This window comes from Spermophilus citellus, assembly GCF_964194105.1.
Source record: "Spermophilus citellus genome assembly, chromosome: 3".
Lineage (NCBI taxonomy): Eukaryota > Metazoa > Chordata > Mammalia > Rodentia > Sciuridae > Spermophilus > Spermophilus citellus.
Window position 1 is genome coordinate 153,202,407 of NC_138184.1, and position 22,332 is coordinate 153,224,738.

A 22,332-nucleotide genomic window follows, 5' to 3' on the forward strand; every position below is an offset into this window, starting at 1 on the left:
CAGAATGGCTTACAAGTTAGTCTATTTTTAAATATAATAAAATAAATCCTGCCCATTGTTTTGCTTTACTATCTGATAAAAAGTTCAGCAGAAGACCTAGCTCTCTCCAGTGTGACTGTCTACATTTCTGTATTGATTATATAGGGTTTATCTTAAGTTGGGGAGAGCTATATTAAGAACTGCTGAAATTCCTGACTGACTTCTCTCATTCTGTTTTTTTTCACAATTTTGTGAACCCTGCAGCTTTAACTGTATAGCCCAGGTGGTGCGAAAAGTTAGGCAGCCTTTCAGTGTGCTCTATAAAGGTGTTTCAGAACAATTAACAAGCCAATCAATCCATTCTCATCCCAACACACACACACACACACACACACACACACACACACACTCCAATGTGTCATAGGTTCTCCAAGGTCTGTGCTAAATTATAGCAAGAGCCTTGGGCAAATCTCAAACTAGTTCTCCTGGTTGCTGAACTTGCTGAAAGGCAAAAGCAAACAGTTTTCATTCTTAACCAGCCATTGGTATCACAAGAGAAGGCAGCAGTTGTAGCAAATGCATCTTTTTTTTTTTTACTTTAGAAATACTTATAATTATTAGCACATATTCATTATACAAAATAATGGGTTTCATTATGAGGAAACTAATTACCATCTATTTGCAGACTATCTTGGATTCTAGTTACACCTGCTCCTTGCAATTTAACTTTATGTCCAACCACCTTAACCTTTTCCTAGTTGGGCCCAATGGTTGGTATACCATATTCTTCTGGATCATACACTCCCTGCTGTATAATCTCTTAAGATTCACATTACTCAAATATTCTTTTGCCTAATACCACCAACTAGTAGATTTTATATGACATTGTATTGCCTTTTGATTAATTTAAAACATTTAATTTTTCTCTTCTTTGTAATTTGGTTGGCCTCTCAACCTTGATATTTTTAGGTGATGCTATTGATTCTGGTAAGGGAAAACAGTAAAATATCTGTATATGGTGGAGAGCTGGACAGACTATGTGAAATTTCTGACCTCTAAGTAATAGAGAAAATCTCCAAGAGTTTCTAAAGGGTGAAACAAAAGATAGCTTTTAAAAAAATATATCCAAATTGCTATAAAATTCTCATTTGAACTCCTGGGCAAATAAGCAAAATGGAATGATATCTTTATAGTTCTAAAAGAATATTTTTAACCTAAATTTTGTGTCCAAACTGTCATTCAAATTTGAAGGCAATATTTAGGCATTTGTAATGAATGCTTTTTAAAAGTACTATTTAAAGTTATTAGAAACAAAACATGTATATGACCAATAGGAATTAATGAAATGAAAAACACTGTGGTAAGCAAAGAAATGAAACTTAAAATTTTTTTTCATGAAGAGTATGAGCCAATAACATATAATTCACATAAAAATTGAGCTTCAGTGTAAAACAAAAATTTTCAAAATATGTAAATAAAATTCTAGATATCTGGAAGGTGTTAGTATTCTAGGTATGCTAAGGATCCTATCTAGTTGGGAGGGAAGTTATTGGAACCAATTACTGCCATTGTAGAAAAGCCTGAGTTTATATTTTCTAAAATTCAAGGGCAAGAGTCAAGCAAGGGAAGAATGGGATGAATAACTTCCAAACTCCTAAACAGAAGAAGGAGAAGGAGAAGGAGAAGGAGAAAGCGGCATAAGGAAATCTGAAATCCAGATGAATGTAGAAACAAATGAGAAAGAAAACATCACAAATAAAAAGTACCAAATATATGCTATTACGACTAAATAGGTTAATGTCTTAGAAGATAAATAATTAGATTGGTTAGCAAAAGTATCTCACAATATGGTGTTTATAAAAGACACATCTAAAACAAAAATTTAGATGTAAATGAATACAGAAAAATATAACAAGTGTTAACAAAGAGAAACAAGGAATAATACTATAAAAACAAAAATAGAATGTGTTGCTGATTAAACACATCAATAAGTTACAACTACCATCAATCTTTATGTACGTAATAACTATCAAAATATAAAGAGAAAAAAACAGAATATAATCATAATCATAGATGAAAATTTTGATAAAACTCATAATAAAAAGATATTCTAGGATTTAAATGACAATTTAATATATAGAAATAAATTCACATTTTCAAGCATGAAGTATATATAAATATTTAAAATATTGGAAGGTCACAAAAGTCATGATAAATTTTTTAAAAGGAATTTATTTGTACTATGTATAGTAGATTTTCTATAACTATCTTGAAAATATTGAGGAAAAACAAAACTCTTAATAAGACAGGAATAAAATAAAGTGTACTCGCCCTGATAAAAAATCTACTAGATACCTATAGATACCTGTAGATACCTATAGAGACATACCTAATGATGAAATATTGAAAATATTTTCATTAAAATTAAATTTCCAAGCCTATGGGCACAAAGCAAATTTTAAAAAAAGAGGTGTATTGGTAGAAAAAGGAAAGAGGCAAATCTTACATTATTTGCAGATGCCATGACTGTCAACAAAAAGTCCAAGCATCAAAAACTGCCAAATTCATAAAAGAAATCAGTACAGTGACTACATGTAAGATAAATAAAATCATCATCTTTTGTAAATACCAGCAAAACATAATTGAAAAAATGTTTCCACAGCCTTAAGCAATAAAATATATGACTAGATATAAACCATAAAACTGTAGGACTTACATGATAAAACATTTACTAAAAGATGTAGGACAGACCTGAGTAAATACAGTTGGAACCTGGATAGGAATAATAATATTGCAATCCTGACAGTTTTCTCAAATCATCTAGTCAGTATAAACCTAACTGAAATCCTAACAGGATTTTTTAAAAGAGAATTTGAAAAGCTTTTCTTAAGTTCACCTGGGAAAATATGTGAGCAAAAATAGTTGCAACATTCCTGAAAATATTTTCATTACAATATATTAAAACATAAAGCTACAGTATTGAAATGTGGATTGATGCAGGAGTGAGAACATAATAGTACAGTTTTGATTCCTGAAATAGACCTGTATATACTTACAGGAATGTAGTGTATATGTACCCTCTCTAATGGAGGGACTGACAGTATTACTGGAAAAACGTGCATAACTGAATCAACTCAGCAGGAGAATGACTATCACAGAGTCCCTGTGGGCATATTTTCCTGATATCCTGCCTTGGCAATCATTCCTATAGTCTATTCAGATTCTTAAAATGGGGAATGAGTTTTTGCCATGTTTTTCCCCCCATCTTCACATAATGGTTAGTCTATCCAGATCATGGTGCTATTTATGATGGACTTCGTAATGTCAGATGTCACTTGTCAATAACTAGATTCTTGATGAATCTCAATGTTCTGCTTTCTTGATCTCTCTCTCTCTCTCTCTCTCTCTCTCTCTCTCTCTCTCTCACACACACACACACACACACACACACACACACACACATATCCTGGCATGTACCTTTACAAAAACTTCTTCAAAGGCTCTAAGATCCATTATAACATTATTTTCTTATTTACATGAAGCTTGTCCAACATTATTATTTTTACACACTACATCAGTCATTTGGGACAAAGTTTCCTCCAGAACACAAAATAATTGAAAGAGTGGTGATTACTGAGTAAATAACACATCTACAGAATATATTCATACCAGGATAGCTGAGTAGCAGGTTTCTTAGCAAAAACTATAGTATAGTATATTGTATCAGCTGAGAGTGAGAGGTCACAAGAGTACTTAGAGGCTGGAAGAATATATGTATTCTCAACCTCTAAGTCCCGTGTGTGTGTGTGTGTGTGTGTGTGTGTGCGCGCGCGCCCGCGCATTTGTGTGTATATATACATAGAGACAGAGGCATAGAATGTTGTAAAAATGGTATTAAATGTGTACATATGTGACAAAACTGGTATATCACAGGTAAATGATGCCCTGGTCAATGGTACTGAATAACTGGCTTTTGATTGGGAAACCAATTTTCATCTTAAGCAATGTACAAGTGAAAATTTCAGAAGGAATGGTTACAATAAAACAGAGTTTCAAGCCCTGTAAGAAAGTGAGAAATAACCTTTACACTTTTATAGTGGAGAAGTGCTGCAGTCTGGCTGGGCACAATTCAGGAGCCACTTGTCAAAAGAAACAAACTTTATTTTTAGAACACACACACCAAACCACACAGCTCCTCAGGAAAAACCTTCAGAGCCCAACTGCCACCACCGGCTTCCCACAAGCCTCTCAACCTCCCCCACTCCTCCTGCTCTTGAGGCCGATTGGCTGGGTTGCATGGGGAGCCAAAAAAAAGTCCCCCAATGAGCAGCTCTGTGGTCTGAAAGGGCGTGGAAACAGCCCAATGAGCATCACCGCAGAGGAGCCAATCAGTTGGCAGCTAGAAGTTTGCTAGGGCCAGCTGTGAGCCAATCATCAGCTGGCAGCTGGAAGTTTGCTGGCAGCTGGAAGTTTGCTGGGGCCCCTTTCGGCTGTGGCTCTCAACAGAGAAGTCTGCCTTAAGGAGGATAAAAAAAAATTCAGAACTCAGAAAGATGAAACATGACTTCTGGAATTCTACAGGCAGAAATGGGTTTATAGACCTACACAACTGCAAATACATGCTATCCTTTAAGAGAAAAGAATGACACCGAAGATAGAACTGGTACAGAGGCCAGCAAGGCCACTAAAGGTGGCCCAGAAACTGAGTTGCCTCCATGGCTATAGAGACTGATGGAGACATTGCTGCAAAACTGGAGGCTGGAGTTGGGGTCTAAGCAAGTGGAGTATTATCCTAGTCCATTCAGATTGCTATAACAAAGTACCTTAACTGAATAGCTTATAAATAACAGAAACTTTTATTACGATTCTGGAGGATAAGTCCAAGATCCTGTTGCTGTGAATTCCATATCTGGAGAGGGACTTATTATTTCCAATTCACAGATAACATATGAGGACAGGGTTACATGCCAGAGGGGTGAGGGAGGTCTCAGGATCTCTTTTTTTGAGGCCACTAGTCCTATTCATGAGGGCTCCTAATCACCTACCAAAGGCTTTACCTCCTAATACCATCATATTGGTTTTCAATACATGAAAATCATGAAATACATGAAAAATCCTACATATAGGATTTCAATACATGAAATTTGAGGAGATATGAGCTTTTTTTTCTATAGAGATCATTAAGCCAAAGAGGATTATTCTCAGATCTTGAACCCCAATTTTTTCCTACTAAATTTCAAAGTTAGGACCAGCAACCTCTTCATTTGTATTAGCTTTCCATTGCTATGACAAAATCAACTGATAAGGAAGAAATATTAATTTTGGATCATGGTTTTAGAGATTTCAGTCCAGGGTCACTTGACCCTGTTATCTTTGGGCCACTGGCAAGACATGGTAGGGTGCATGTACTGCACACTTCAGGGTGACCAGGAAGCAAAAAGAGAGGGGGGGCAAACGGGCCAGAGTTCTCATAACCTCTTCATGGATGTGTCCACCAGAGACCTAACTTTCTTCTAATAGGCCCCACCTCCTAAAGGTTCTACCACCTCCCATAGCCTCATCAGCTATGGAAAAAATCTTCAACTAATGAGCCTTTGGGGGAATATTTAAGATCCAAAACAGTATTATTCCTTTCACTTTCTTCCTTTTTTGAATGCGAATGCATAAGGATATACACTTTATATCATAGGCAAGTACAAGGATATGCAACTTAGTCCCTCTATTGTATTTTGGAAGATGATAACTTATGTTCTATATTCACAGGTCCAAAATGCAGAATATCTTTTTTTCCTAGAATGGCTTATGCCATTCTGGTATATACTGGTAAAACCCATGCCTGATTTAGATGATGAGATACAGGACTTTTGAGTTGATGATAGTTAGATGAGATTTTGGACTTAGAGCTTATAGTAGGCTAAGATTTTTTGAAATGCTGGCATAGGATGAATGTGTTCTACACGTGGGCAGACATGAAGCAGGGAGCCTGGATGGCAGATTTGGTTGGTTAATCAAAAGTTATATCCAAGAAATATCTCACAGAACCTGTGAACATGACCTCATTGGGATAAATATCTTTGTAGATATAATTAAGTTTAGGCTTTTGAGATGAGATCATGCTAGCTTTATGGTGGGCCTTAGATATAACAAAAGTTAAAAAGACAGAGACACAGATAAGAAGGTGATTGAAGATGGAGGCAGAGATTGAAGTGATGTGTCTACAAGTCAAGATATGCAAACAGGATTGCCAGGAGCCAACAGAAGTTAGTAAAGAGGTGTGTAGCAAATTCTGCCTCAGAACCTCCAGAAGGAATTAGCCTCCAGAAATGTGAGAGATGGTTTAAACAATGGTTTAAACCATCTAGATTGTGATAATTTGTTGCTGCAGCCCCAGAAAACTAATGCAGATTTGGGGACTAGGAGGTGGGCTGCTGCCCTAATGCATACTAAAAAGTGCAGAAGTGGATTTGAAATTGAGCAATGAGTACAGGCTGGAAGAATTTTGAAGTACATAATAGAAAAGGCCTGAAGAGACTCTTGGTAGAAATATAGCTGTTAAGGGAGATTGTGAAAGGGACTTAAAAGAAAGAGGATGATAGAGAATACCTCTGTCATCTTAGAGAATACAAATTTCATCCTGAACACAAATATGAGGTTCTTATGAGGTCTCAAAAGGAAATGAGAAACATGTTATTCTAAATTGAAAGAAAGCCACTGTTACAAAGTGACAAAGTTCATGGTTGAATTGTGTTGTGTTGGAAAGCAGAACTCTCAAATGATGAACCCTAATATTTAGGTGAAGATATTTCTAAGCTTAATGTTGGGGATATAGCTTGGATCCTTCTTGCTGCTTATAGTAAAATTGGAGAGGGAAGTAAGAAATCGTCCAAGGAACAGTAAAGAGGAGCTAGCACTTGATAATTTGAGAGGTTCTCAGCCTACCTAGATCCCAAGGATGCTAAAATTAGGAAATTCATTGTTGGGAAAGCATGCTCTACATAGAAGCCTAAAGGTGTGACTGGATAACCTATTGCTCAAGAAATTAGATGTGTGACTCCTGGGGCCAATCAACCATCTCAACACAAGGCAGGAATCGAGACTAAAAAGACTAAATAGAGTTCCAAACAATCAGTTATGCTTTGATTGCTTTTTAAAAGTTGGCGTAAATTTTACCTAATGAAGGATAAGCCTAGAAATAACTAAATGTCTTAAATACCAAACTAACTAACCTGAGGATGTTTCATTTACTGGGGAGAAAAAAAAAAGCAATGGGGAGCCCTCTAGCTTTCTCAGTAGTTTTTCAGCAGATCACTGATGTGATGAAAGTAGTGCTTTTTGGAGAGATTTCAGCAGCAATGTGCAAAGTGAACTGCACTGGAAAGAGTCTACAATTGGGAGACCAAATGTATCTGGGTGGGTTCCATTTTGAGAAATTAGGCCTAAATAAGATAGTGTTTTAAAATGTATCACAAACAAAGAAGCCTTCATTTTCCTAATCCCTCAGGCACACAAGGGTTGTTTACGGGAATTTGGCATGAGTATAAATTTCTAAATGTAACACTGATGGTATCTCTTATCAGATGACATGATTAATGATGTTTTCTTCAGAGTGGCTTCAGTTAGTGTTTATTAAGATGCTTCCCAAATCCTAATGTTATTTCAGAGATGCAGTCAGATGATTATACTTATGAGTACCCTGCAAGAATTAGAAAAGATAAGGCAGTGATTGAATGGTTTTAAATAATACATCTTATGCCAATTAATTATTATGCAAATAGTGACTTTGTTCTCTTGTTTTTATGCTTGTCATTCTGTTTCTTTCTTTTCTAGGAAACCCGTTAATTTTTAACCCTGACTTCATTGGAAATGCCATGTAATGACTGGTATAGCCCATCCCTTGGTGCAAGGGAAACGAACCTCCCTTTCACAATATTAAATAATTTCTGGTTGAGGGCTTATCAGTGAGTAGAGTCGATGTCACAGTCTGGAAATTGTGCATTCTTTTCTACTTAATTGCCCTACCACTTAAGGGAGAAATAAGGAAACTAGCCCATGGTCTTTAGAAATGGCATGAGATGCAGGAAGAATAGCAACAGTGAAGGCTTTGAGCTATATCATACATGTGTTAAAGCAACTGAAAGAAAACCATTGTGGTCAGAGTAAGCAAGCAAAAAAAATCAGATGTAATTAAATCAATAAGATGGTCAGAGTTACAGGGCATGGTGGAGCATGCCTGTAATCCCAGCTACTCAGGAGGCTGAGGCAGGAGGATTGCAAATTCAAAGTCAGCCTCAACAACTTAGTGAGGCCTGGAACAACTCAGCAAGACCTGTCTCTAAATAAAATATTTTTTAAAAAGGACTGGGGGTGTTTCTCAGTGGTTAGTGCCCATGGGTTCAATCCCCAGTACCAAAACAAACAACAAAAAAAGATGGACAGAGTCAGAAAAGGTACGTAAACTACCACATGCTCTTATCAACAGTCATCATCATATTGACTGTTGATCTTTTGCTTGTCCCTTACCAGTAAATGCTGAAGTCTCTATTAGGAAGATTATGTCTTAAATTTTTACTCAATAAGTTACTACTTGTGCTTCAATGAGATTTTCTAAATGCAATAACAACTCTCATATTCTCAAGTTTGCAAGATTATAAACATCTGGCCTCCCATCATTGACCTCCTGAATCTCTAGATGAAAGACTTGGGAAATTACCTTTAATAATTCTTATGATCAGGCAAGTTTAGGAAAACTCTAAGCCCTGAAATCAAGATTAATAGAATTTTGAATGCAAAAGACAATTCTGAGTAGTAGTTCCCCAAATCACTTACTACTTTACTGATGTTATGGTAGCTCTGGCCAGTACAGGGCATGTGAGTAACCACTTGCCCTTCTCATGACTATGGTCTTCATCTCTAATGAATCTCAGGACTCCTTCCTGCTGACTCTATCCAGGACCACAGATTCTTTCTCCATGCAGGAGTCCCAGTAACTATCATTTCCTAGGACACAAAACTAAAATGCCATTTCTCTTGCAGGGTTATCACTAGATCAGGGAGAATTTTCAGTTAATTTGTATTTGGGCACATATTGATTTATTACATAGTAAAATGTATTTATGTCTGTGGTTGATCTATAAGGTTAACTGTACTTTATTGATTCACCAATATATATTGATGAGATTCTATAACTGCAGGATCCAGGAAAAAAAATGAATTTCAACAATTTTTTTTTAAAAGCTTATGTATGAGGCTAGGGTTGAGCTCAGGGGTGGAGTGCATGCCTAGTACATGTGAAGCACTGGGTTCAATCCTCAGCATCACATAAAAACAAATAAATAAAATAAAGTTATATTTGTATACATAAACTTAAAAAATTTTTTTAAGTTTATGTATACAAATATACTTATGATGAGGCAATGGAAACAAAAACAATGAACTCTATAATTATATTGACCTTAATTTTAATCCTGCTACTTGCCAGTTATAGTACTAACCAGTTAATACATGCCTTTGAACCTTTGATTCTTTATCTCCATTATAGAAATAAAATTCTTCACACAATTACTATAATATGAACATTTAATGTGAACGTGTGAAACAGCTAGAACAGGTTTGGCCACATGACATGTACATTAAACTAAGGCCTTGATTTCTTTCTCTCCTTTACGAACATAACTCTCCCTCTAGTAATGGACTGGCTTATGAAATTTCCTGTTTCTCTATTTGGTAATGGAATTTGTATCATAGCACAAAAATGTTCTAAATTGTTATATATTCAAAATTTAATAATTAATGTATTGAGACAAGCAAAATCCTTAGTTAATCTTTTTGTGGTAATGGGTGTATGCCCTAGATTTTAAGTAAACTTTAGAATCATAGTCCCCTCACGTTAGGTGGGATCTCAACATCGTTAGTATAATGTGCTGAACTCTACTGCAAATGGTTAGAAAATAAGCTGAAATTGGGCTTCTGACAAATATGTATGTCCTGGAGTTAAGAAAGAAAAAAAGTAAGTCTAAAAGTAAGCTTGTTGTTTCTTCAGTAAAAAGTAAAAATTAATGACTGTGAGGTATGTTCAGATTTTAATTATTGAAGGAATATTGAGTTCATACTATCATTAAGGTAGGAAAGTTAAGCTAACAATTTTAAAAATACAAATTCAAAGGGAGTTTATGTCCCTAAAAATTTTAAATAACTCAAATAATTAGAAATCTAAGTGAATAAAAACAACCCAATTCATAAACCTGATAATAATTCAAAATTTTTCTGAAGTTGAATGTAAATATATCTCAAGTTTTCCTAACAGATTATCTTATCTATCTTTTGCCCCAGGGACATGTACACTTATTCAAAACATGCCAGTAGGACAAAATATCAAAAAGTTAAGTTGCAGACTGGTATTACCTGTATAATTGCCTCATTTGCAAAGGCCAACTTCTATTTTATGTTCTTGACTCTCCTTCAGCTACACTTACAGGGATCTGCTAGTTTCTTAACCAATCCTAACAAAAGTTTTGGATCTTTAATCTGCTATAGATTTAGAATTAATCACAGCAACGCAACAGCTATTCACAGAGGTTGGGTCCCTGTGTACCCCTGTTTCTCCTATACCACAAAATGGCTCAGCTCAAGGTCTGCATTATAAGAATCAAACCTTGGGTGTCTAGATATTCCTGGGCATGGCACACTCTGACCCACCTTTTGCCTTAGCCATTAGACCAAGTTGTTCCTTTGATTCTGTCTTTCCTCTGTATTCTATCAGTTCTGTGCTCTGGTCCCTGCTCTGAGCACCCAGGTGGTGTCAAGTCTAGAAGCTTGTTAGTCCTGGTGTTGGTAACTTTTCCTGAGAAGAACCCTGAAATGATTTCTCTCACACCTGCCACATTGTCACACTATTATCAGCTTTTTTGCACCATCGTCGAGATTTTCTATATTTTTGTTCTGATTATCAAATACATTTTTTTTTTAATGTTAGCACTTGCCAGTATCGTACACAAGTTTGTTGTACCTTTTGGACACTCTGCTTTTGAAGTTCCCATCTAACCTCACCAGGTCACATTTCCACTTCCTGTACCCTGATCTCTGCCACAATAAGCAGCTTTCCAATCAGTTTTGGTCGTGACATGTCCCTGATAAAATTCCCTTAAGGTTTCCATCAAGGCTGACCCATTTATTTCTACCTATTCTTCTACATAATTTTTCCTACAAAATGCTGACAGATTAATCTTCAATGACACTCTTTTAATTTTATCATTCTGTTCAAACTTTAATAAGTTCTTCTGCATCGCTTCTAAGAACCTCACAGGATCTATCCAGTCAAACTGCGTAGTAATTCCCAAGAGTCTGATATGACTTGTTCACAGGTCAAGTTCATGCTATTGGTTCCACATAAACTGTCTTCCTTCCTCCTCTCTGCATGTCTCAGGCCTGGCCATTGTTCAAAGACGAGATTGTTGGCCCAGGCCCAAAATGTCTATAGTTAGGCTCCCTCACTGAGACTTTTGGTCAGTTACATTATGTTTTTAGTGTGTAGCCAGAGCTGAGAATCAGCTATGTTATGGTTAATCAAGGTCAGAAATACTCTGATTTAGCATATATACTCAAGGTCATAAACATTAACTTGTGGGCATGTACCCCCTATGTAACCTGTGGTCAGTGTGCCTTCTTTGTTTGGCCTACACATAAAAAGGGCCTATGGAAAAGACTCAGGGGCTAATGGGAACAAAATGGGGCAAAATAAGGTCTAAAATTAAACTGGCTGGGGACTGAAACTGAAGTCAGAGGCTGCAGGCTGTGGCCACCTCTGAATAAAGTATGTCTACTTCCCTAACTGCATCTTGCATCTTTTTCTACCTGCTAAGCCCTGAACTTTGTTTTCTGGCTGTGAACCTCTGCAAGACAAAGCTCCAGTAGAAATTCCAACGTAAAGTCTTTCTTGATTCCTTCAGTTCTTTGATACATTGGCCATGTTTTTAACAGTTTAGTATTTAATTATTTTTTTAATTTCTAAAGAAATGACGACTTTTATCTCTTACAATGCTTAGTACAGTGATAAGAAGCATGAAACAGACTGAAAAAAAAAACAAGTACAACTGGTTTTTAAAAATGTTTTTATTTCCATTGAAAACACATTGGTCACATAACTGAAGAGTGCTTCAGTTGTATCTGATATGATGATTCAATTATGTGTGCATTACTCAGGTAAGACACTGTATCAGGGAAAACATAAGGTGACTATGGCCTTTGTAAAGCAGAAGCAGGTGTTATTGTGGAAACCTATCTGCAGTGGCAAGTGACCAGCTAAGTTAAAGGCCTGGGAGGAACTGCCTCCTCATTGTTTCACTTGGAGAGTTTTTCTAGGATATTTATTTCAAACATTAATTACTAGAATGCTTATTTCAAATAGGGCAGAGGACTAAGAAAAGGTGAGGGGTGATTCCAATAAAAAGTGATAGAAATAGAGAGAATATAAATGTAACGATTGTTCTAAGAACCAGCTAAGATTTAGATCAGGAAGGTAATGGAAGAGAGCTATGCCTAGCATCCTGCTCCTTGCATATAAATAAAGTGTTGGTAAATGTTTAACAACCATCTCTCTGGAAATCAAAATTCCTGATGTATAGAGTTTGTGGAATTATATACTCCCATTGCCAATCTAAGTTACCAACATGCTCTCATTGAACACAGACTTGGGAGAGCTGTGCACACCTGAGACCTGGGACTCACTAGGAGTTGGCTCCAGTACACTCTTACTTAAAAGTTAAGGACAGACACTTGGAAAACTTTCTGAAATTAACTTGAGGTCTTGTAACTTCTCTCATATAATTTAGTCTTGTGAGTGGACAAACAGTGAGCCACTTATTTGAAAAGTCTCAGAAAAACTAAGCTATTCTTCAAATAGTCTTTGGAATCAAGTAACCCAGTGTTGCAGAATATGTAGAAACATTTCTCATCATCACTTTTTTCTAATCTTGAAATAATGTCAATTTTATAATCAATATTATTCTTTCATGTAGACTTCTTGAATAGATTTTTAAAATTTACTGAGAACCTACTTGGTCCTAACTACTATTAAAGATGAAAGCATTAAAAACATTGAAAGGCTTTGCAAGGGGTGGTGGTGCACATCTATAATCCCAGCTACTCAGGAGGCTGAGGCAGGAGGATCACAAACTCAAAGCCACCCTGAGAAGTCTCCAGTTTCTCTGTCTCAAAATAGTATAAAAGGGGTTAGGGATGATAGAATGCTTTCCTAGAAAGTGCAAGTTCTAGGTTCAATTCCCTGTACTACTACTATTATTTAAAAAAAAAAAAAACATGTAGTTTGGTCCCTGCCTTCAGTATCTAAAAAAGTCTTCCCTTTGGTAGAGGCCCTAGAAACTCATGAGATGATTTAGCTTTTTGTAATAATAGCCATTTCCATATAACCAATAGCAACAGAGGATGAGGAGCTTAGGCCAAGTCTGGGGAAAAGGAGGAGTCAAAGCAGAGAGCTTGGTAGAAAGCACAACTTAACTGAAAAAAGTCTTTCTTCCACTTGGATGAACAGAGACAATAACCTGGCTATGAGATATAGAAAAGTTAAGGTAGAAGTCATTTAAGAATTAGTTAACCAACAAGAAAGTAAACTAACCCAGCTGAAAGGTTATAACTATAAATTGATATTAAAGTGATCTACACAAAATAATTTTGGACAACTTTGATTTATTTAAATGAATAAAAACAAAATGTTAATTTATGAACATAATTTGGTAGGCGAATTAGTCATGCAGTACAGCATTGCCCTTCGACAGTTTATTTCCATCAGCAGAATTAATCACAGCAGAGCAGATGTAGTAGGGACAATCCAAGGTTAAAACAAATGATACAAAATAATGAACTAGAGCACAAGATGATAACCTGGAGAAAGTCATGATTTATTATTCTGCCAGAGTCTGCTGTGGATTGTGCAGCCACTTTATGCAAGCCTGTCTCCCTTTTAACCAGATATCTCTGATTGTAGTGATCTTTTACTTTGCATTAATTCTATCTGCCTTTGAAGGTAATGTAACTGTGATAAGAGCCAATTAGTTTTGCACGATCGAGAAACACAATGAAATGTGACTTACGAAAACAAAGATAAAATTAACTGTCTAAATGAGACAACAAGGCAATCTCATCCTTGCTATTTTCTTATAGTGCTAGAGTGCCATACGTTCAGCATCATAAACTGAAGGACAACTATAAGGATATTTGAGTTGGTTCAAATACATGCTGTAATGAACACAATTCTTCCAGAGTAACATTAGCTAGTAATTTAATGCTAACTTTCCACAGAACTTGAGAGCTATATCTACAGATTACATTACAAATACAAATGTCAGAGGATCAGTATGAGGAACCAACTCTTTTTAAAACTTTTCATACTTGTGAATTTGATAACGAAATAAAATGAGCAAATGGATCTTTGGATGGACATCATCTGGATTTATTCTGCCATGAGCATTTCTCTAAAGTTCAGGACATTTAAGAAAATTCCAACTGAAGGAGTACTGCAAAAAAGGAAAAACGTGTTAGGCCAGGTTTAACTTTTGCAGGTGTTTTGTATTTTTTATCTTATATTTCTGGTAAGACTTACATGCAACTAATAGTTCAACAACACACTCCAGTTATATTGCTTATGGTCTCATTTAATTGTGATAAAGATCAGACTACAACACTCAATTTACTAACCTTTTTTCCATTAAAAATAATAGACAATTTTAGTCTTGATAAGGGTTATTTTTTGAGGGCTAGAAAATAAATAATGGAAGTTTGTTTATTTGTTTAAGTGGAGAAACTGTCACCAAAAAATGAAAACAATAAAAAAAGACTGAATTATTTGACTTCATAAAAATATGCATGGAAAAGCAATAATGAAAGGCAAACAGCCATCTCAAATATATGTACAACATATATGATAAAAGATCTATCATTTTAGTATGGGTGGAAAAATAAATCAAACAGAACATCATTACATTGGAGAGAAAGCAACACCAACAAAGCCAGGTGTAAATAATTCAAAGAAGAAATATAAGGGCAAAATAAACGGAGGAATGGGTAGAATTCAACCTTCCAAGTAATGCAAGAAATAAAATTAAAATAAAACATAGCATTGTTTGCTTATCAAAGATAAAAATGATAACAATCAAATAATGTTAGGTGGGAATAGGAAAAAATATTCTTAAATTATAAAAGTGTAAATTGGTGGATCCTTTTTGAGGGAAGGTGCGATATATTCATACTTTCTTATCCAATAATTACAGAAGTAGGAATTAGTCCGAAGTAAGTAACCATGATTATGTTAAAATTTTTTTGCTAAAAGGAAGTTCTTTCTAATGTTTAAAGCAGTAAAAAATTAACAAACAGCTTGAAATATATCCATTTATTAAATAAGTTATTGTGCATCCATTCCATGACACTGTAACCATTAATATTGTGTTTCCAAACATTTGTAATTTAGAATCACCTGAGGATCTTTTGAAAATTCCAAAGCCCAGGTCATATTTCACATCAATTAAATAATAATTTCTGGGAATGGGGTATGGGCATTATTTTTCAAGCTAACCAAGTTCAATATGTTATGTTATTTGGAAACTATTACATGAAAGTGATATAGAAAAATATTTATCATCATGAAAGAATATTCACAACATAATGCTTTATTTTTTTAAAATTCAAATGCAAAATGTTATTTTTGAGGATATGACAGCATTCTACAAAAATTGTGTTCTATTTGTAACCCTTACTAAAGGGACAACCTCAAGGCTATGGTGACAGCTTTGCCTTCACCAAATCTGCCTGAACCAACCATGAGCTTCAGACCTATAGATGGTCAAATTATGAGCTGACCAGAGGCTCAGAATAGATAAGCATCAAAATCATGGGCATCAGTCAGAATCTTGTTCCAATAAAATTGCAACTATGAATATTGAGGGAAAAGGGCAGTGAAGCCAAAACTAAAGGGATATATAAATAGAAGTCACAAGACAGAGAAGGGGCCATGAGAAAATGAAAGTAATGAAGAAGAAAACATTAGTAAACAAGAAGCTATGAAGTAGTCCAAAGAGAGTGATAAGTGAAGATGCAGGGTATGGGAGAGAAGCTTTGGAAAGACAGGCACAATGAGGAAAAGTACAAGAGTATCTGAAACGTGGCATTAGTTAAACTCCTCAACACTTGCTGACGTTCTCCAGTGCTTACTTGAATTCATAAGACCTACATGAACCCAGTCTCCACGTAGCCCCATGGAACTCAGAGAACTGTCAAGATAATTATATACATGGTAAAGAATTTTAGGCCACTTTCTAGGAGATCAGAAGCCAAAGATTATAACTACCAAGAGGGCAAATGATAAAGGCAGAAACCAAGAAAATACATAGATAAAAGCCACAAAGAATGAATAGAAGATGATGACACTCGAACTCAGGTTCTGTAAAATTTAATTTCCTAACAAGAGGCTTGTTTGTAATGAAGCTCCTTCACTGGTTCTCTGTACTGGACACTTGGAACTATGTTAAAGCTGAACTTAAAAAAAAATAGAAGGAAATTTGTGGTCCATAAGAGAACACTTGAATTCCAATCCTAGGGACTCTGTTACTACCACGTCTGTATGTGAACAGAAAGTGTTGTTGTTTGTTTTTGTTTATTTTTCCCTCTCCCTGTGTCTTTCAGCTTTCCACCTATACCCAGGGGGATTGAGCTACCTCTACCAGCCATACACTGTTACCACTGGAATTTTTAAAACATAAATAAATATATAAGCAGATCTAGGACTGTTAGATTAGCCAGCTATCTTAAAAACAAATATGGTTAAGTTAATGTATTTAGGTTAATATTCTATTGTTGGAGACCCAGCACACCAATGATGTCCAACCCAAGATTCAGTATCTTTGGGGATACTTGAGGGTGCTCTATAGTGAACACAAATATTGACAATCAATTCTCAGATCTTCATTTTTTTAAATTTTTATTGTTGGTTGTTCAAAACATTACATAGTTCTTGACATATCATATTTCACACATTTGATTCAAGTGGGTTATGAACTCCCATTTTTACCCCATATACAGATTGCAGCATCACATCAGTTACACTTCCACTGTTTTACATATTGCTATACTAGTGTCGTTGTATTCTGCTACCTTTCCTATCCTCTACTATCCCCCCTCCCCTCCCCTCTCCTCCCCTCTTCTCTCTCTACCCCATCTACTGTAATTCATTTCTCCCCCTTGTTTTTTTTCCCTTTCCCCTCACTTCCTCTTGTATTTAATTTTGTATAACCCTGAGGGTCTCCTTCCATTTCCATGCAATTACCCTTCTCTCTCCCTTTCCCTGCCACCTCTAGTCCCTGTCTAATGTTAATCTTCTTCTCATGCTCTTCCTCCCTACTCTGTTCTTAGTTGCTCTCCTTATATCAAAGAAGACATTTGGCATTTGTTTTTAGGGATTGGCTAGTTTCACTTAGCATAATCTGCTCTAATGCCATCCATTTCCCTGCAAATTACATGATTTTGTCATTTTTTAATGCAGAGTAATACTCCATGGTGTATAAATGCCACATTTTTTAATCCATTCATCCATTGAAGGGCATCTAGGTTGGTTCCACAGTCTAGCTATTGTGAATTGTGCTGCTATGAACATCAATGTAGCAGTGTCCCTGTAGTATGCTCTTTTTAGGTCAGACCTTCATTTTATAAGTGACTTTTTTTTCTGAAAACCAATGCAGCTGAATAACTAAGGTTACAGTATAATGTTTGTTTTTCCTGTTCTACCTCCCTTTTCCTAACACCCATGTCCATTTTACCAGATACAGGCATACCTCTTACCCATCCTGAACCTAACAAAGGTTGCATTTTCCCAGATTGCATAAAGACTATGGGATGTCAAACCAAGGGCAATTCAAAATGTTGGTTTCTGAGAAGTTTCTTTAGGTATTGGTTATTTTTTTTCCCCATGGCTTCCAGGAGTGAGGTACTTGGAAATTCTGTTTATATTTCCTATGAATGTATCAAATTTGAATGGAAAGAACAATGATGGAGGTTAAGTGAGTGGGTTGTTTTTCTTATTCTCAAACTCAAAAATGAAAAATATTTTCATTAATATTTCCTTTTTTTTTTTTTTTTGGTACCAGGGATTGAACCCAGGGGTACTTAACCACTGAACCACATTCCCAGCCCTATTTATATTTTATTTAGAGACAGAGTCTCACCTCTTAAGTTGCTTAGGGCTTCATTAAGTTGCTGAGGTTAGCTTTGAACCTGAGATCCTTCTGCCTCAGCCTCCTGAGCTGCTGGGATAGGCATGTGCCACCACATCCAGTTATATTTTCTAAAATATTATTGATATTTTAAATTCACATTTTTCTTTGGATAGTTTTTCTGCTCACCATCACATATTAAACACTTCTCTATTTTTTCATTCCTACCACATTATTATTCATTTTGGACTAAAACGGATGTGTTGTTGTTTCTTTTGTAAATAACATACTTAGAAACAATCATGAAAAAATTTCATGTAAGCTGTATATTTATTAGTGATCTTTTAGTTATTTCCAGTAAAATTTATCTCATTTTAGAAATAGGGCATATTTATTCATTAGTACACATTCTACTAAAAAAACTGTACCCATCATATTAAGAGATGCACTGCTGATGAAATTTTACTGTGAACAATACATTTTTGGGGGAGTGAGTGCTGGAAATTGAACCCAGAGACACTTGCCCATTAAGTCACATCCTCAGCCCTATTTTATTTAGAGACAGGGTCTCACTGAAATGCGTAGCACCTTTTTTTTTTTTTAAGAGAGAGTGAGAGAGAGAGAATTTTATATATATATATATATATATATATATTTATTTTCTAGTTCTCGGCGGACACAACATCTTTGTTTGTATGTGGTGCTGAGGATCGAACCAGGGCCGCAAGCATGCCAGGCGAGCGCGCTACCGCTTGAGCCACATCCCCAGCCCAGCACCTTTCTTTTGCTGAGGCTGGCTTTGAACTCTCCATCCTCCTGCCTCAGCTTCCCTAGCCACTGAGATTACAGGCGTGCACCACTGTGCCCAGGTTTATGAATGATAAATCTTACTGTTTAACAATAGCTTATAAAAAGTACAAACCAGGCACAGTGGCGCACATCTGTAATCCCTACTATTTGGGAGGTTAAGGAAAGAGAATTGCAAGTGAAAATCCAGCCTGAGCAATTTAGTGAGCCCCTGTCTAGAAATGAAAAAGAAAATTAAAAGTGTTGGAGTTATTGCTTACAGGTAGAACACTCCTGGGTTCAGTTCCCAGTACTTAAAAAGAAAGAAAGCACATATTTAGAATCCTTTGATCCTTTTTTAATATTAAATGCCATCATAACTGAATCCAAAAGATGATTTTTAAACATGTAAAACTTTATGACTACCACCTAAATGAAACTTCAGATTATGTGCATATTTTTTGTTTCAAAGAGTACATATAAAGGTGTAGTCAATAAAGTCTTTAAAAAATAAATACTTCTAAGCATAAAAAACAGTAAATTAGAATTAAAAAGTTCAGCGGAGTAGTTATAATGGAAAGATGAGTATAAGGAGGAGAAGGACAATACATATTTTCTGACAAAAAGCACCTATTGATGTATTTTTAAAATGTTTGTTTTGAGCACCAAATCACTAATATTAGATTCCCTTAGCCATATTCAAGAGCACTGTAACAGTTTTAATTTAAAATGTTAATATTTTAATACTGTGGAAATGGTATACTTTGTAACTATTAAACCTGTGATAAAAAATTTAAATGTTGACTTAAAATTAGCAATGGGGTATCTAAATTTTTCAAACCATTTTTAGGGAGTAATAAAACAAAAATTAAAGATCCATAAAATAAAACACTTTATATGTAGTATTTAGTATTTTCATAGTCATTACTTATTAAAGACATGAAAAACATTCAAAATTATATTGCTTATTAAAGGACAGTTATAATAAGTTACATTGTAATTTTAAAATCTAGAAGATTTTAAGTTCTAAGACTGTCATTAATATTATCATATTATATCAATTATTTAAAATGTATTAATAAAATTACAGTATAAATATTAAGATCTAAAATATTAATGGTTATCTGTGGGTGGTGGAATTATGAATGATTTTTATTCTTACTTTAGTTTATTTTTCCTAACTTTTATTCCCTGAGTACATATTATTTACACTATAGAAAAAAATATTTAAAATACACCAATAAAGAATTTTTTAAAAGTTTAGACATCTATAGATTTACTAAGCAAAAATGCTGAAGAATTTGATGTAGTGGTTGTAATTCTGATGCTTTAGCCACAAAGAAGGCTAAAATAAAATCTTACTTATTGATGTAAGATTGATATTGATATTCAGCTTTCTCCAGGATTCTCAGGGCATTTTTTCCTGAACAAGGAGTGCAGAAAGAGGCCCCCTAGTAGCAACGGCACTACATCACTCAAAATGTGCTGCATAAGTCTTTGTGAAAAGGCCAATCAGCAAAAAATGTATTTTATAGAGGCATCTCCTGCGAGGCTCTGAATTATAACTTACCTGAACTGAAAAATATAGAAACTAAAGAACACAGAAATAGTAGGCAACTTCCATTCTACATTAAGTTTGAATTATTATTCTTCAAGGAGTTCTGAGGCTGTTTGGTGTGTATTAAATCTCAAACAAGTTACAGGTTTTTGGAGCTGAACAGTAATTGGTTTGTAAAACTGGCTTAAGCATTTCCATCTGCACACATAAAATTTTGATTAATTTTCTTTCTAGCTATGTGGTGAGGCATAGCAATGTATTTTGACATTGAGCTCTTATCCACATTTAGAGGACTGAAAGGTCATTATAGTTTCACTCTCTGTGAAGACATTTCTCGATAATAATAGACTGTGCAAAAATAGTACCAGGTGATACTTGGCTAGCAGTCAAATGGAGCTCTGCTTTGTCTATAATTACCATTTTCAAAGGACTCAATTCCATAAACACTTGACTGAACACTTTGGTTGTGTTAGTTTCATCTTGCATATTTTGGAAATATCCTGGCCAGAGGATTTCCTGATAATCTTATGCCAATACACTTTCTTCATTTTACCCATTGATCCACAATTTTCCCTTAATTTAAAATTTAGAAAACAAAGTTTTGTGGGGAATGTAAATAAGAACAACCTAGTAAACAAAGACAGCATTTTACTTAATCTAGCTCAGTGGGTCGATGAAATGGAAATTTGAATGCCAAAGGGTATATTAAGGCAAGCCCATCAATCAGGTCTTCAATCTACACTTATTTCAAATGTATAAATTCTGACATATTATGGGCCAAATCTAAATACTCATGAAACAGAACAGTTGAGATACATTTTGTGTAGAGATAGATATATCTCCTTTAGAAGTGGGACTATGGTTGAAATAAAAGGAGCTTAGACTAAACAGTAGTGTACAATCCTAATGCACTTTAATTTTAAATGAGGGCTCATAGAGAAGAAAAGCTATACTAGAACTTGAACTTCCCACTAAACCTTTCCTCATCTACTAAAAACCCATTTTCCATTTTAATATGTCATTAATTTGCTCAAGATATTACTGAATATTGATTATTAATATGCAAAATTCTTTATAAAAGCTGAATTTTATGCTAGATTTTGCTATCTGTGCTTTTCCAGCATGGTATCACTTTGTAATTGTTCAGAAAACACCCCCTGCCAAACTTTTCTAGTTTATTTAAAGATTATCAGTGGCTACCAGTGACTGTGACCTTCCAGTGATACATTAGAAATAATAGACTTGCACATCCTAGTTCTAATACTAATGCTGACTTAATGTTTGATATTTGACAAGTTAATAAACACCTTAAATATTGGTTTCATAAGATTTTAAATGGAAATATCAATATTCACATTTTGCTGCTCAAGGAGTAAACAAGGAGTTACAAGAAAAATCCTACCACCATGTCTGACATATAATGGTTTCTCAAAAGGTATTCTGTTACATAAAATCCTGATGGTTGAAATTTGTTGAAAAATTGCCCTGGTGGGAAAATATTTATAGAAATAATAGTAAGATATCAGTTGTCAATGTGCAAATAGTATTCTTTGAATCATTGAAGTCCATTGGTTTATATCATAGATTATTTTATGTTAAACTAATTTGATGCCAAAATTGGCTTAATCATGATGAAGGTATTTATCTTGTTCACCCATTTGTTTAATGGTGCCCTTAATAACTCTCTCATTGTCAATGCTATTTATTTTAAACTTTTTAATTACCTTTGTACCTCAGTTAGCAGTATCATCAAATAAAAATTTAAGTGCTTAATAACTTAAGTGTTAAACAAATGTG

At 35.0% G+C, this 22,332-nt stretch overlaps 1 long non-coding RNA gene across 1 annotated transcript in view; it reads right to left on the reverse strand.

Moving 5' to 3' along the window:
* Window positions 1-13,745: 13,745 nt before the first annotated feature.
* Window positions 13,746-22,332, reverse strand: part of LOC308643735 — a 50,556-nt gene continuing 41,969 nt past the window's right edge. Inside the window, exon 4 of the long non-coding RNA XR_014020796.1 lies at window positions 13,746-14,507. This is a non-coding gene — a long non-coding RNA (uncharacterized lncRNA). The remainder of the gene's footprint in view (window positions 14,508-22,332) is intronic.